The sequence below is a fragment of the Equus asinus genome, chromosome 1, assembly GCF_041296235.1.
Source record: "Equus asinus isolate D_3611 breed Donkey chromosome 1, EquAss-T2T_v2, whole genome shotgun sequence".
In the NCBI taxonomy this organism is placed as follows: Eukaryota; Metazoa; Chordata; class Mammalia; order Perissodactyla; family Equidae; genus Equus; species Equus asinus.
Genome location: NC_091790.1, coordinates 25432277 through 25446038, shown reverse-complemented (window position 1 = coordinate 25446038; position 13762 = coordinate 25432277). Strand labels below are relative to the sequence as shown.

At 48.6% G+C, this 13762-nt stretch overlaps 1 protein-coding gene across 1 annotated transcript in view; it reads right to left on the bottom strand.

Moving 5' to 3' along the window:
* PDE10A (phosphodiesterase 10A) overlaps nucleotides 1–4332 on the bottom strand; it is a 547546-nt gene extending 543214 nt beyond the window's left edge. Inside the window, exon 1 of the mRNA XM_070518672.1 lies at nucleotides 3765–4332. The gene's annotated coding sequence lies outside the window, so the exon portion shown is untranslated. The remainder of the gene's footprint in view (nucleotides 1–3764) is intronic.
* Nucleotides 4333–13762: the final 9430 nt, after the last annotated feature.

Below are 13762 nucleotides of genomic sequence, written 5' to 3'. Positions count from 1 at the left end.
ATTCAAGGTGAGCAAGACTGATGTAAATACTTTTCTCTGTTCTCCAGTGTGCATATTGTCAAGTTTGGCTGAGAAACCAAAAGGAAAATCAGCAACAGCATTAAGTTGAAGAGATGGAGGAGATCCAGTTCCTTAAAAATGAAGAACCATGTGGAAGGGTCCTTTCGGCGCACGTGCATACCCACCTGTCACTCAAACATTGGTGTCCACCTGACCTCTCCATCATCCATTGTCAAAGTGTGCACAGCCATACATCCTACCATACGCATAAATACGTATTTCCACCACTTTAGGCATGTGCCAGGGCTACCACTTCCGAAAGAAATACATTCACAATAATATGGTGGTTGGGTCTCCACACCTTTCATGGTTTCTACAGTTACCTGTTCACAGGCAATTATCAAGTATCATTTTTATTTACCAAATACAAAAGATACAGTAAAATCATTAGACATTTTTAAGCTCTAAAATAAAATCAATTTGTACAAGAAATCACTTCAAAATTATGATAATCTCTGAATAATATGCGTATAGGTACTTACTGTTGTCTATTCTGACTTGCAAATATTCTCGGCCGGGTCCTATCACACTAGGCAATGTGGGGATTATTTGCTACTGTTGGTGCAAGACCTCTTGAGCATAGCTTTTTAAATTCTAATACCACACAATTCCACAAAAAGGACGAGAATTGTTTGTTAAAATACAATTCTTATTTCTTTTTATAACTGGCAGCCATGCATTCATTAATTATTAAAAGGGCATAAAATGCATCCAGGTTGTTATTTACCATGATAGTGATGTCAGTTCCTAAAGACATCAGTAGTTACTTAACCAAAAGAAGATGGTATGTGCCTTGGAGAGTAACCCTCAGGTCAAAGCCAAAAGCTGCGTATGGAGTTGATGAATCTGTCAGAAACTCATGGTGACGTCGAATTATTCTCCCCAAAGGTGGAAAAATACCAACCATTCAGATAAAGTCATTTGCAATATTTGAATTTCTTACCAAATGCCATTTTTCCCATAAAATCAATTTCAGAAATGCACTGACTTTAGCTCTCAGATCACAACTGAGCAAGGAAAGTTGAACCATGGGCAGTCTCTAAAATGCAACCTCTTTTGAGGGAAGCGGCCAGCATTGCTGTCACCTAGCTCTATTAAATCCAAAATGCACTGTCCAGGGATAGCCCAAACCAAACCTTTGCTTTCCAATGCAAACAGGTCATGCAAAAGGTTCCAAGTGGACACAGAGATTCACGTTTTATGTGCAAGAAGGACTTTTGTGACTTCGTGTTTCTTATGACGTCAAAGGAGAGGAGCCATCGACTCCATTTTGGAGACACACACCCATGGCTCCTGGTGCTCTGCTCAGACCTGCACCTGCCACCAACCGAGACCACAAGGCTCAGTTCTGGGAAGGAAAGCACTCATGCAGAACAGTTCCTCTCTCTACCTGGGTTCAGACCATTCCTCTGTGTCTCTTCACCTCCTTTCCACAGCTTAACCAATAACAAAACATTTGCATCTGGTCCATTTCCCTTAGATTTTAACTTCAGCCCAGGAAAAGCTTGACTGGTTCATTTGGGCCTACTTTTAACCAAATCCAGAAGGCTTGATGTGAAATACAAGGTGCCTGGGATTTCTTTCATGTAGAAATCAAATATCCAAGTATTACTTTTGTTTCCATAGGAAATTTTCCACCTTCACTTTTTCATTGGTATTATTCTAGGCAAAGGACTACCCAACTGCTTTTACCACTCCATCTCTCCTTGAAATCACAACACATCACTAAATTTTGCTTCAGCCTCACCTCCAACTTCAGGAGGATGCAAAGGGCCTGCCTGTGCAGGATGAGGATTCAACATGACGCAACCCTGAGCATCCCTGGACTGGAGAAGCCTGGGAGAAAGCAACGTCCCTCCATGCTGTCCCTCACCGGCAACAAACACTAGGGGGACAGTACCAGCACCCCACACTCCGGACACAGGTGTCCTGCACACAGGCGTGAATACAGGCTATACATCCATCGGACAGTTTGTCACACCAATGCACATGACAGCAAGGCAGGCAGAGGACGGGAAATGGTCAGCCATCCCCAAGGCATATCTCCCGGCCCCTTCCTGCCTCCTCTCCCATCCCACCTCACCCTCCCTTCTCCCCCCAGAGCTTCAAGTTCACCCAAATTTGAGTCTCCAGCATCAGCCTAATCAGCTCATTCCCACCCCACCCCCAATTTCCTGGAGACATGTAAAATCCCATTTGTGGGGGAAAAAAGTCTACTCAAGTTGGCTTGACATAGGGAGCTGACAAGACAGGCCAAGACATTCCTGCAGAGATCTCAACTCCAAAAAACGTTCAAGCCGGGTCCTCTCCTCTTTCTCCCTCCCTCCCTCCCCCTACCTTGCTCCTCGCTGCTGCCCCCAAACCAGGCAGTGGGTTCCTCCTCTGGGAGCGGGGACTCTCCTCCACCTCCTCCACCCTCCAGGGCTTTGCGTTTCTTCGACATCTCTGCCCGGGGCTGGGCTTTGGGGGTGTGCTTTCCCCACCCCCAGCCCTCCCCCGTCAGAGAGGAGAGTGAAGGTGGAGTGAGGTGGAGGGGAGAGAGAGACAGAAGAAAGGGGTGGGGAGGAGAGGCCGGGGAGGGAGATGGATGGAAAAGGAGCTGCTGCTTAAAGAGGGGAAGGCCCTTCGGAGTGATCGGAAAGGCAGGAGGAGGCTGGGGCCGGGCGCAGAGAGCCTAAAATCAGTTCATCAGTGCAGCCCTACGTCTAGGGGGCTGTTTGCTCGCTCTGACTCTCTCTCTCTCCCTGTCTCTCTCTCTCTCCCTCCTTCCTCCTTCCTCTTTTTCTTCCCACTAGAAGGGTTAGCCCAGAGTGGAGGGGAGATCAAAACCAGAGAGGAGAGGCTCCTTGGGCCCCTCAGCTGCTTTCTTTCTCATTTGGGAGGGGGATGGGGTGGGGGTTGGGGGTCCTATACATTAGGACTCCTGGCTCTGTCTGTTTATAAAGGAGTGGCGTCTTGTGGGGGAGCAATGTTTGTGGTGTTTACTGGTGGGTGTTTTCAACGGATTATAAGGAAAATTGGGTAGAATGGAGAAAATACAATGCTGCAGAACGCAATACCGTTGCGGTGCCTTCAGGTGCTAGGGACGCTGGACCCCTCCTCCTCTGTGACATACTATGAGCCTTTGCAAAAGGGGCTGGGGAAGTGGAGGGAGGGGTTGAGGAGGGGGCAGCAGAGGGTGGGATGGAAAGAGGAGGGGCATCTAGTCCCCATTCAGAAATGAGGAGGGAAGCCCTGAACGGAGGAAGGAAGGTGGGGGCACGCCAGCAGCTTCTCTTGGCCGCCTCCCGAGGCACCTGCGGGTCTAGCATCGCTGCCGCTGCGTTTTGCAGCTGGAAGGCAGGCTTCGCAGGGAACTTGGGGCTGGAAAACTCGGTCCAAGCAGTCGCCCGAAGGCGAGCACTCTGCGCTGAGGGTGGCTGCCGTCTCTCATCTCCCCTGCCACCCCTTGAGTCTTCTGGCTTTACAAACTGAAGTTTCTTCTTTCTCACTTCCACTCATCACCCCTCCTCTAAGATAGACATGTCCCCCAACACTACACACACACACACACACACACACACACACACACACATTTTCTCTTTGCCAAAAAGGACAGTGGAAAATGATGGGAAGTTTATTTTAAAAAGTAGGGAAAAGGTTGGAATTAAGTTTTTCTGGCCTCTCAAGGGTTAAATAATAGATAAAAGGAACCACCAACTCACCCTCCAAAGTCGGGCCCGTAGAGCATAGCTGTTTTCCGCTTCAAGTTCGCACATTAAAAACAAGAGAAGAAAAAAAACCAAGCAAACGGCCAGCAGCACAGCGGGTCCAGGGCTCCACGGAGAACTGCGCCAAGCAAGTTGCCGAGCAAGCCCAGTGGCCCAAGTTCGGGACCTCTCCAAGAACGCTCGCTTCTGCTCCCTTCTGCAGGCATATTCCGAGGCTTCGGGCACCCTGGGTTTGGAGCTGATCTTCTTGGCAAGGGGGGAGACAACTTCAAGCGGTGTGTGGCATTCCTCTTTCCCTCCTTTCCATCTGGGGGCCTCGAGGAAAGCCGCGCTGAGAGCTCTAGGCGCCAAGCAAGACTGGTCCATTGCAGTTCATCCTCCTTGCGGCTGCAACTTTGGACCCACACACCTATAGAGAACATAAGTGCGAGTGTGCGCGCGTGCGCGCGCGCGCGCGTGTGTGTGTGTGTGTGCGCGCTTGTGCGAGCGTGTGCCAACCCGTGTGCCCCGCGCACTGGGCTTTCGGGGGTGCGTGTGCTCTAAGGAAAGACTCTCCCTGGCTGCCTGGAACTTGGAGAGTTTTCCTTTAAGCCGGCGCTGCTGCTCGGACACCCCCCGCGTCCAACAGGAGGCGATGACGTCTGTAGCCTCGTTGCCAGACAGGCCCCAGGCTGCCGCTGCCGTTCATTGACAGGAGCGGGCGCTCCGACGTCAGCAGCCGGACCTTTGGCAAGGCTGCTCCCGCGGAGACGGCTCCCACCCCCGCACCTGCCAGCCCGCCCGGGGGAGGGGGGTAATGAAATCAAAGCCACCGGGGGAGGGACCAGGGATGCTCTGGGGCTTGGGGCGATGAGGGAGGGGGAGCTCCGACCTGCCCTCTTTCTCCTGGAGCTCCGGAGTTTATAAATAGTGCTGTCTCCAGCCAGACTCCCACCCCCTCTCACGCCCCCGCAGTGCCGCCCGCCCCTGCCCTTGTCACTTTGTATCGGGCTCGCTCTGCCTGGAGGGAGGAGGGGAGGGGGCAGGGAAGCACAGAGTGGAAACAGACGTTGCTTCTCTTCTCCCTTCCCATTCATAGATTCTGTTGGAGTCTTGGGGCCGCCGCTCGGCTCTGGGAGTCGCAGTGAATGGATGGAGCCCGCGCTCGGGGACCACCAGGTCTGCGGGGATGTCGCCCGCGTGAGGCGCGCTCCTCCCAAGCAGGGACACGCGCCCTCGCCTCCGTGCGGGAGGGAGGACCCCAAACGACCACTCTTAAGAGAGCAGGGGCCTGTCCTCTCATGCCCCTCCACCCTAGGGATCTTTTCTGCCCCAGCGATGCTAAAACGCAATACAGAGAGAAAGCTGCGCTCAGCCCCAGAGCAACCCAGAGCCGGGATGGGGACGCAACCTCCTCCTGTCTGATGCCCCGGACTGTAGCAACAAGGGAGGGGAGCGGCCACGTGGCTCGGGGCAGTGGCTGGGGACGCGGGTGTCGCTTCCCTCTGCGCACCGCTGTCAGCCCAAGCCCGCGAGCTCTTTGCTCCAGAGCCCCCAAGCGTGCGCCGAAGACAGGGTGCCGTGTGGAGGCTGCAGGGAGGCCGCAGGGCGGGCTCCCCACCCAAGCCCAGCTTGTCGGGAATGCGTGAACTCGCGCCCCCCGCGCGCTGCTGCCGGGAGCGGTCGGACCGACAGGCCCACCGAGACCCGGACTGGGACGCGGCGCGCCCCGCCCCCACCCCGGCTGAGCGCTCCTCTTGCTTCTCGCCTGGGAATACAAAGGATAAAGTTCTAAGGCGCCCTGCACATCGCAGGAGCTTCATAAACGGACACAAAGGCTTCCATGGAACACGGGACACAAATGTGAGCCGGGCCTGGGTGACAGCAGCGCCCCCAGGAGTGTCATAACTGATGCACCGAGCCCTTCAGAGCCGGGGCTGGCCCAGCCTATCAGGGAAGGTTGTACGAGTTGTCCACTCAGGAGATCTTCTCCTCGAGCTCCTGCTCCATAAAAAGCCACCCTTCCATTTGCACCCTGGACCCCGGCTCCTCCTGCCACTAGAGGAAATGCCTTCACAACTCCTTTTGTTTTCCCTCCTAAGTCGTCTACTGGGTCCTTCCCATCACACACACACATGCTGTCATTTCTCCCATGGCAAAAAGAATAAAAACTGTTGCTGCCCCATCTTCTCCTCACCCCCACCCAGTTTCTCTCCTTCCGTTTACAACAAACAGCACACAGCAGTTGCCCTAGATTCTGTCTCTGCTTTCTCTCCTCTCATTGGCTCTTGAACCCACTCCAATAAGACTGTCTTAAGATTTCTATCTCAGCTATTCAGCAAAATCCTGCTGTCACCCAGGTCATCAGTAACCCCACGATGCCCAATCCAGTGAAGGTCAGTTCTCAGTCCTCATCTTGCTCCACTTGCCATCTGTGTTGGGCAGACCTCATGGTTCCCCTCTCCCGTAATCACATCCTTCTTTTGGCTTTCAAGACGCTACACTCCCTGGGTTTTCATCCCACCTTTCCAGACATTCCTTGTGGGTCCCATTTGTTGAACCCACATCTCCCCAGCTTCCTGCTGTCAGAGCGTCTCCAGGGCTCGGTCCACGGCCCCCTTATCTTTGCTCACCACCTGCTCCCTTGGAGGTCTCACTCAGCCTCCTGATGTTAAGTCTTATCTGAAGGCTGCAGACTTTTGCATTTATACATTTACCCCAGACCTCTCCTCTAAGTGCTAGACTCACGTATCTAGCTAGCGCCGCCACCTGGGTGTCCAGAAGGCAGCGAAAACTTAACATGACTGGAACTGGGTTCTTGATCTTACCTGCACCCCAAACCTACTTTTCCCTCAGTTTTTCCCACCTCCATAATGAATATGTCCTCTTTTCTGTTGCCCTAGGGCCAAAAACATTGGAGCATCATTGACCCCTCTTTTCTTCACCCCTCACATTCCATCTGTCGGTAAATTCTGCCCCTTCTGCCTTTAACTATGGCCAGGCTCCAAGTCCCTTCCACCACCACGCCACTGACACCACCCCAATCCCACTGCCTCCTGTCTGAGCTGTTGCTGTCGCCTCCTGGCTCCTCTCCCTGCTCTGCCCACACCCCGCTTCACCCTATTCTTGCCAGGGCAGTCCTGTTAAAATGCGAGATCACGTCTTTCTCTACTAAAAACCCTCCAGTGGCTTCCCAACTTCCCCGAGTAAAAGCCAAATGCCCTATAGTGATCTACAAGCCCTTTGGCCTCTCTGGCCTTACGCCTCTTACTTCCCTGCTCCCTTATCACCAGCCCCACAGGCCTTTTCTCAAACCCATTCAGCCTTGCACCTGCTGACCCCTCTCTGGACCCTTCTCTGCTGAACACACAGGGCTTGTTCTCTTCCTCCTCCTCATCTTTACTCGGGGGCCTCCTGGGAGAAGTCTCCAGAGACCACCACACAGAAAACGTCAAGACCCCTCCTGTCCCGGTCCTTGCTTCATAGTCCTCCTTGCGGTACTTACGGTTGACTTGTTTGCCTTCTCTGTTCCATCTCCCTACTAAAATGCAAGCTTCATGAGGACGGAGAGTTTTGCTTTTGCTTATAATCTCGTAAAAGCTAGACTGAGCCTCACAGAAGTCCTTCCCCTCACTACACATTCAGGAGATGCTTGACTGGTTTGTTGGTAAATACAAGAAGGTGAGTCTGGAAGCTGTTGGGGGGCCTTTTCTTTGCCACAATGGTTCCCAAATAAAATAAGCGTATGAGAGCCTGTGAGCCCCCACCCAAGACCACTGTTAGGTCTCCGGGTGCCTCCTGAGGAGCATCGGCGTTCTCTTCCCACTCACTTTCTTCTTCAATTGCTTCTTTCACTCCCTGTTTCATTTTTCCTCTGTGTTGGTCTCTGCTTTCCTGCCCAGGGCTTACCATGGGTACCCAGGGGCGTGCCTAGCCTCTAGGTCTCTCTTGGAGGTCAAGGGGCCCCCCTAGCTGACTTGTGTCCTCAGAGCACCATACTCCTTTCCTTCAGTCTTGTTTTAGTAAGTCCATCCAGCAAGTAAATATTCCAGGGCCTGAAACTTTGGAATGCCCAGTCTATGAGTCAAACATTTATTCATTCAACAATCATTGAGCTCTGGGGTTCCAAAGCTTGAAGTGCCAGGATCTCCCCTTGAGGATCTCGGATCCAGTGGTGGGGGTGAGCAGGTGCACAGAAGAGGCCGTGGGCTGAGTGTGGTGCTGGAGGCAGTGAGGGAAGGACCTTGAACAGGAGAGGTGGGCTTAGAACATGTCCAGGGCCACTCACACTCGAGCCCGGCTGGTGGGGGTTCCATAGTGGAGGCTGGTGTACAAGGCCCAGGGGCCTGGGGGAGGGGATGATTCAGAATACCCATGTCAGGCTGGAGGATGAACAGATGATGAAGGGCCTTCTGGCCACACTAAGGAGTTGGGATTGTATCCTGAAGGCCTTGAAGGGTCTTCAGAAAGAGATGAAATGGTGTCCTATGAAAGCAAATTGGTGAGTGGGTCACAGTTGGTGAGACAAGAGAAGAGAGGCTGGTACACGGATGTGGAGTTGACAGAGGGAGGCAAGTTGGCCGTGTGTAGTGACAGGATGTGGGAGGTGAGGAAGATGGAAATAGTTCTAGAATGCATACGCGATTGCCCATCTTCTGAAGTAGGATCTGAAAATAAGTTAAATTTTGCTAAGGATTACAGGGTAATTGACGTCTTCAAGGAGGTGGACAGGCTGACTCAGCTTTGGTGGCCTGAATAATTCAGTTTGAGATCTGTCCCCTACTCTGAACATCTGGAGACTCCAGGTTACCGACCTAACCTGAGCAGATCGGGGTCAGAGCATGTGCTGAAGACTCACAAGAGACTGATGTATAAACCAGGGCCACTTTGTTCATTTCTGGTGGGGAGAAGTCTTTGTGGGGGCTGAGATTCTCTCTTCCTTCATAGTGGCCACCCCCTTCCCATATCGAGGTGATGAACAAGTCAAATTACAGGACATAGTAAGGGCTTAAAGGTCATCTCATCTAAGCTATGGAAGAGGTAGTGAGCTAGTGGTGTGAGCCAGCAAATGTCCTGAGGGCGATTCCCTGACTTTGCAGTCAGGATGCCCCCTGGGAGGGCACGAAGTCGCCTTTGACCTGGCCTCCCCCACACTCTCCCTGTGCTTCCTTGCCCCCATGCTACAGCTTCCAAAATGACCTCCTGGGACCTTAAGGAGTACTTTAAGAATAAACGTCATCGAGGGGGGCTTCAGGCTTTTCCTGACACCTGAAAGGACTCAGCCTCAGTGCGAGAGCTGCCTCCCACCGTCAGAGACCTTTCCATCTCCCCTTTTCTTGGAAGAGTGTTTCCAAGCGCTCCTCGTTCCAAGAAGTGAGATCTTTGGATGATGGGGTGTTACTTCTGACCACTTCCAAGAACAGGTGGTAAAAACAAGCAAAATCAGAGCAGCCTGCCTTGACAATGTGGCCTTCTGGGCAAACACCTTGTCAGGAAACCGGCGTCCCCATTCCCACCACAGTTGGAGGCTTTGCGTAGCCCAACCCAGCACAGTCATTCAGAAGCACAGTCGAGGTTCAGAATCTAATCACTGATTTCTAGCTTTGGAAGGAACATTCAATTATCTAACAAGACTAATCCCCTCGCCCCCCAATTCTGTGTTATAAATGAGGAAAATGGGGGCAAATGACGTAAGATGGCCAAATAGTAGTGGAGTCTTTATGTAGGATTTTTTTTTTAAGAGGAAGGACGTGATAGCTATGCATTATGTTCAGATTTTTAAACCCATCATATAAATGCAGAAATAGCAGTTACATCATATCTGTTCCTGTTCTTCCATAAGTAGCATAGCTCGGTTATCCTAAATATTTCATCTATTTAGATTTCATCACTCACACTTTTGTTTGGAAATGATTCTCAAAATTTACAGAAAAGTTGCAGGAATAAAAATAGTACAAAGAACACCCATCCATCTGTTACCCAGATGCACCTCTCGTTAACCTTTCACACCATTTTCTTTATCACTTGCATGATCTCTATTTTTTTAATCAGTTATGGGTGAGTTATATACTTCTTGACCTTTTGCCCCCGAAATGCTTCAGTGTGTGTATTTCCTAAGATAAGGATATTTCCTTATAGAGACACAGCCCAGTTGTTGACTTTAGTAAATTAACCTTACTGAGACGGCACGTTTAGCTAATCTCCATCCAGATTCCAGTTTTGTCCATCCACCCAATGTCTTTTGGAACACCCCTCCCCGATCCAGAATGGAGTAAGTCTATGATCAAGGATTGCATTTAACTGCCTTATTTCTTAGATTTCTTCAATCTGGAACATTTCCAGAACCTTTCTCTGTCTTTTATGACACAGATATTTTGGAAGAATATAGATACGCCCTCTCTCTATTTTTAATAAGCCATTTCTCAGTGTGGGTTTGTTTGATGTTTCCTCATGAGTGGATTCAGGTTATGCATTCTCAGAAGGAAGACTCCAGAGGGAAGGCTGTGTCTTTTCCAGAATGTCACATCCGGAGGCTCTGATGTCCATCTGGTTCTCACTACTGATCTGAATCCCGATCAGGGTCTTATCTGAATTCTCCACCATATAATTACTCTTTTTGCTTCACTCACAACTGCAACTAATAAGCAGTCTGCAGGGAGACACTTGAAAATCCAGAGAACATTCTGCTTCTCATCATAATCTGCCCAGAATTGGCTTCCACCGAGGGTTCTGGCTTGGTCTACCCCGCCATGATGGCTTTCAAACTCAACACTCCCTCCACATTTGCTCATCAGCCTTGGGATGGGCCAGAGCCCTGCCTTTTCCCTCTCATAAATTTCCCATAAATTTATCAATTTATATATCTACCAATTAGTAATATTATGGGTATTAAAGTATTAAGGACCCACCAATTCTTATTTTTAATGGTTTATACTTCATTTCTGTATGTAATTATTTTGCTGATATTTGGTCCATGAAAAGCACCAGTGAGAGCCCCTTGAAGCTGGCTCCTGGGTTCGTATGGCACATGCCCATCATTTTCTGAACTCGTCCTTAATTTCCAGCACAGGAAGATGTTTCAGGCCCAGCTTGTACCCACCTTGACCCAGGCTGGAATCAGCCATTTCTCAAGGAACACTGGTCCTTGTAGTGGTATTAGAGACCAAGATCTGGGTACCAAAGGTGCTCACTGCTACTGGGGTGTCTTTTCTTCTCAGTCTTGCAACAGACCGATCTAGGCAATAAGTGAGCACACACACACATAGATGTGTGCACACACACACAAATATAGACAAACATACTTGTGCACATATGCATACATTCATACATTGTGGAAGTCAGGAGTCTTGGAGTCTTTCTTGCCTTTCCCCATGGCATCTATGTATATCCCTTTTATCACAGTGCAGTTCCTGGCTCCCAACAACATCAATGCATTTACTTACTCACTTACTCAACCCTATACTAATGCATCTAAAAGCTCCCCACTTGCTTTGGCCGCACCACTACAAAAGACAAACTACCAAAGGAAGCCAGGAATTGTTTGTAATTCTTCCCCAAAAACCTCTCATCATGTGGTACAAAATGCAGGGCATCTATAGTCAAATACTGTATTCAAAAGTTGTTTGAATTTGTTCTCTTTTATTTATTTCCCTTCCATTGTCTTTCATTTGAAAGATGACTAGATTCGTTTGTTTCCATTTTCTTTCAGTTTTAGGGTTTTTCCTTTTCCCATTCTTACTGATTTAATTTTATCATTTGAGTATGTATTTTTAAAAATGCTTCTGAAAGTCAAAACTATCCACAAGACCTCTGTCTTCAGCCTGGCTCACGAAAGATGTGTCATCGGGATTGGTCAGCTGGAATTCAAGGGCGATTCTGGTTTTACCCTTAAATTTTCTTCTCTCTTAGCATGAAATCATTTTTGATGGTTACCAGGCAGGAGTTAAATGCAGTAGGCGTTGTTCTCATCATACCAAACATGTTTTAATTCATATAAAGCAGGTTTTTTTTTCAATGACTTTAGTTTCTCTGAGGTTTCACCCTGGATCCCCATTAGTGGCTGCAGATATTGGCCAATTTGAGATGAGAAGAACTACCATATGTCAACACATATTCTTTTTAATAGTGACTGATATGCTATAACAGAAACGGTCCTGATAAATTAGAAGATATAACTCTTTAAGGAACAGATATAAGAGTTGTCAAAGAACTAAAAGCATTGCTAGGCCAAGCCAAACGTCGACATAAAAATGTTTTCCTTCCCTGTATATAACAAAAGATAGGATTCAGCTCCTATTCAAAATTAAAATCGGACTGCCAGGTGTTCAACCAAGTATCCTTTGAGAACAAATAAGTTTCTTTTTGTTGTTGTTGTTTTTTTTTTGGTGAGGAAGAGTGTCCCTGAGTTAACATCAGTGCCAGTCAGTCTTCCTCCACTTTATATGTGGGAAACTGCAGCAACATGGCTTGGTGAGCCATGCTAGGTCCGAGGCTGGGATCTGAACCTGCAAACTCTGGGCTGCCCAAGCAGAGAGTGTAAACTTAACCACTATGCCACCAGGCCAGCCCCCACATAAGTTTCTTATAATATGTAGGCAGGACACACAAATGCAATTGCACTGAAAGTCAGAGCTTGGTGGGCATGTGCATTGTCTCTGTTACTGACCAACTGTCGTGCCCTTCCAGCTCCCCTCCTCCACGCCCTCTGTAACTGCTCAACACAAAGGTTTTCTCCCATAAAGAAGAAGTAAATGTGTCTTTGAAAGTTGTGAAGTTGCTTCTCTCAGATTTGAGATAGTTCTCAACACGCTTGCCAAGGTTTGAAATGTTAGAGATTCTCTTGCAAATCTGGAATTTTCCGTTGAGAAATGCTGAAATTTTGACTAATGTACAAACGAAAGAACATGCTGTCACAGCATGTAATCCATTTATAATTTGATCTTTGATCAAAAAATTTTTTTCAATGACTTACTTTGGTAACCATGGCAATGTTAAAACATGGATGTAAGACAACAAGTGTTGTAAAAGGATTATTATGGTATGTATATGTACATGTTCAACTTGAATGAAGGTCATTCCAGAGATGGAAAATTTTATACAGCCACGTGTCTGAGGAAATTCTCTACAACATAAGGCCCCTTCCCCTCCCCTAACCCCTGGCAACCACCATTCTACTTTCTGTCCCTATGAATTTGACTATTCTAGGTACCTTACTTAAGAGAAATCATACAATATTTGTCTTTTTGTGTCTGGCTTATTTCACTTACCATAATGTCCTCAAGATTCATCCATGCTGTAGCATGTGTCAGAACTTCATTCCTTTTCTTGGTTGAATAATATTCCATTACAAAGATATACCGTATTTTTTTATTCATTCATCAACTGATGGATATTTGGGTTGTTTCCACCTTCGGGCTATTGTGAGTAATACTGCTATGAATATTGGTATAGAAGCATCAGACGTTTATGTTTTTAATTCCAGGTATAATTAGGGCTTATTAGAAATGAAAAGGAAGTTATAACAAGGGGCCTTCTCAAAACCTTTCTCCACCAGTGAAAGGGCTGCCTACTGCAGTGGGGTTGGAAAGCTCCGTGCCACAGGACGTTATGAATAATGTATCTACCATACCAAGTGGAGACGAGGGTAGAAATGTCAGAATTTAAGGCTGGAAGCTAAATTGTGGCTGCCAAGTTCAGACCTATCCTACAGGATGAATTTTCTAGCACATCTGGAAAGGAGTAAAACTGGCCAGAATTACTCTGTTCTGGAGAGAGTGAGAAAACCCGTCGCACATCTGGAAATCCAGATGTTTACGTGCAGTCAATCCTTTGCTTGTTCTGTTTTAATAAAGAGGCAGCATTGGCCACAATGTTTAGTTTAGGCCGCAGCAACAACATCTGCCCCCAAAACCCCTCTTCCGGCGCTGTCCCAGCGCCCAAGACCCCAGAGACCAGGGCAGTGGACAATAGCGCACCGACTTCTCCCAGCAGAGAGCCAGGGCTCAGGCCCAGAG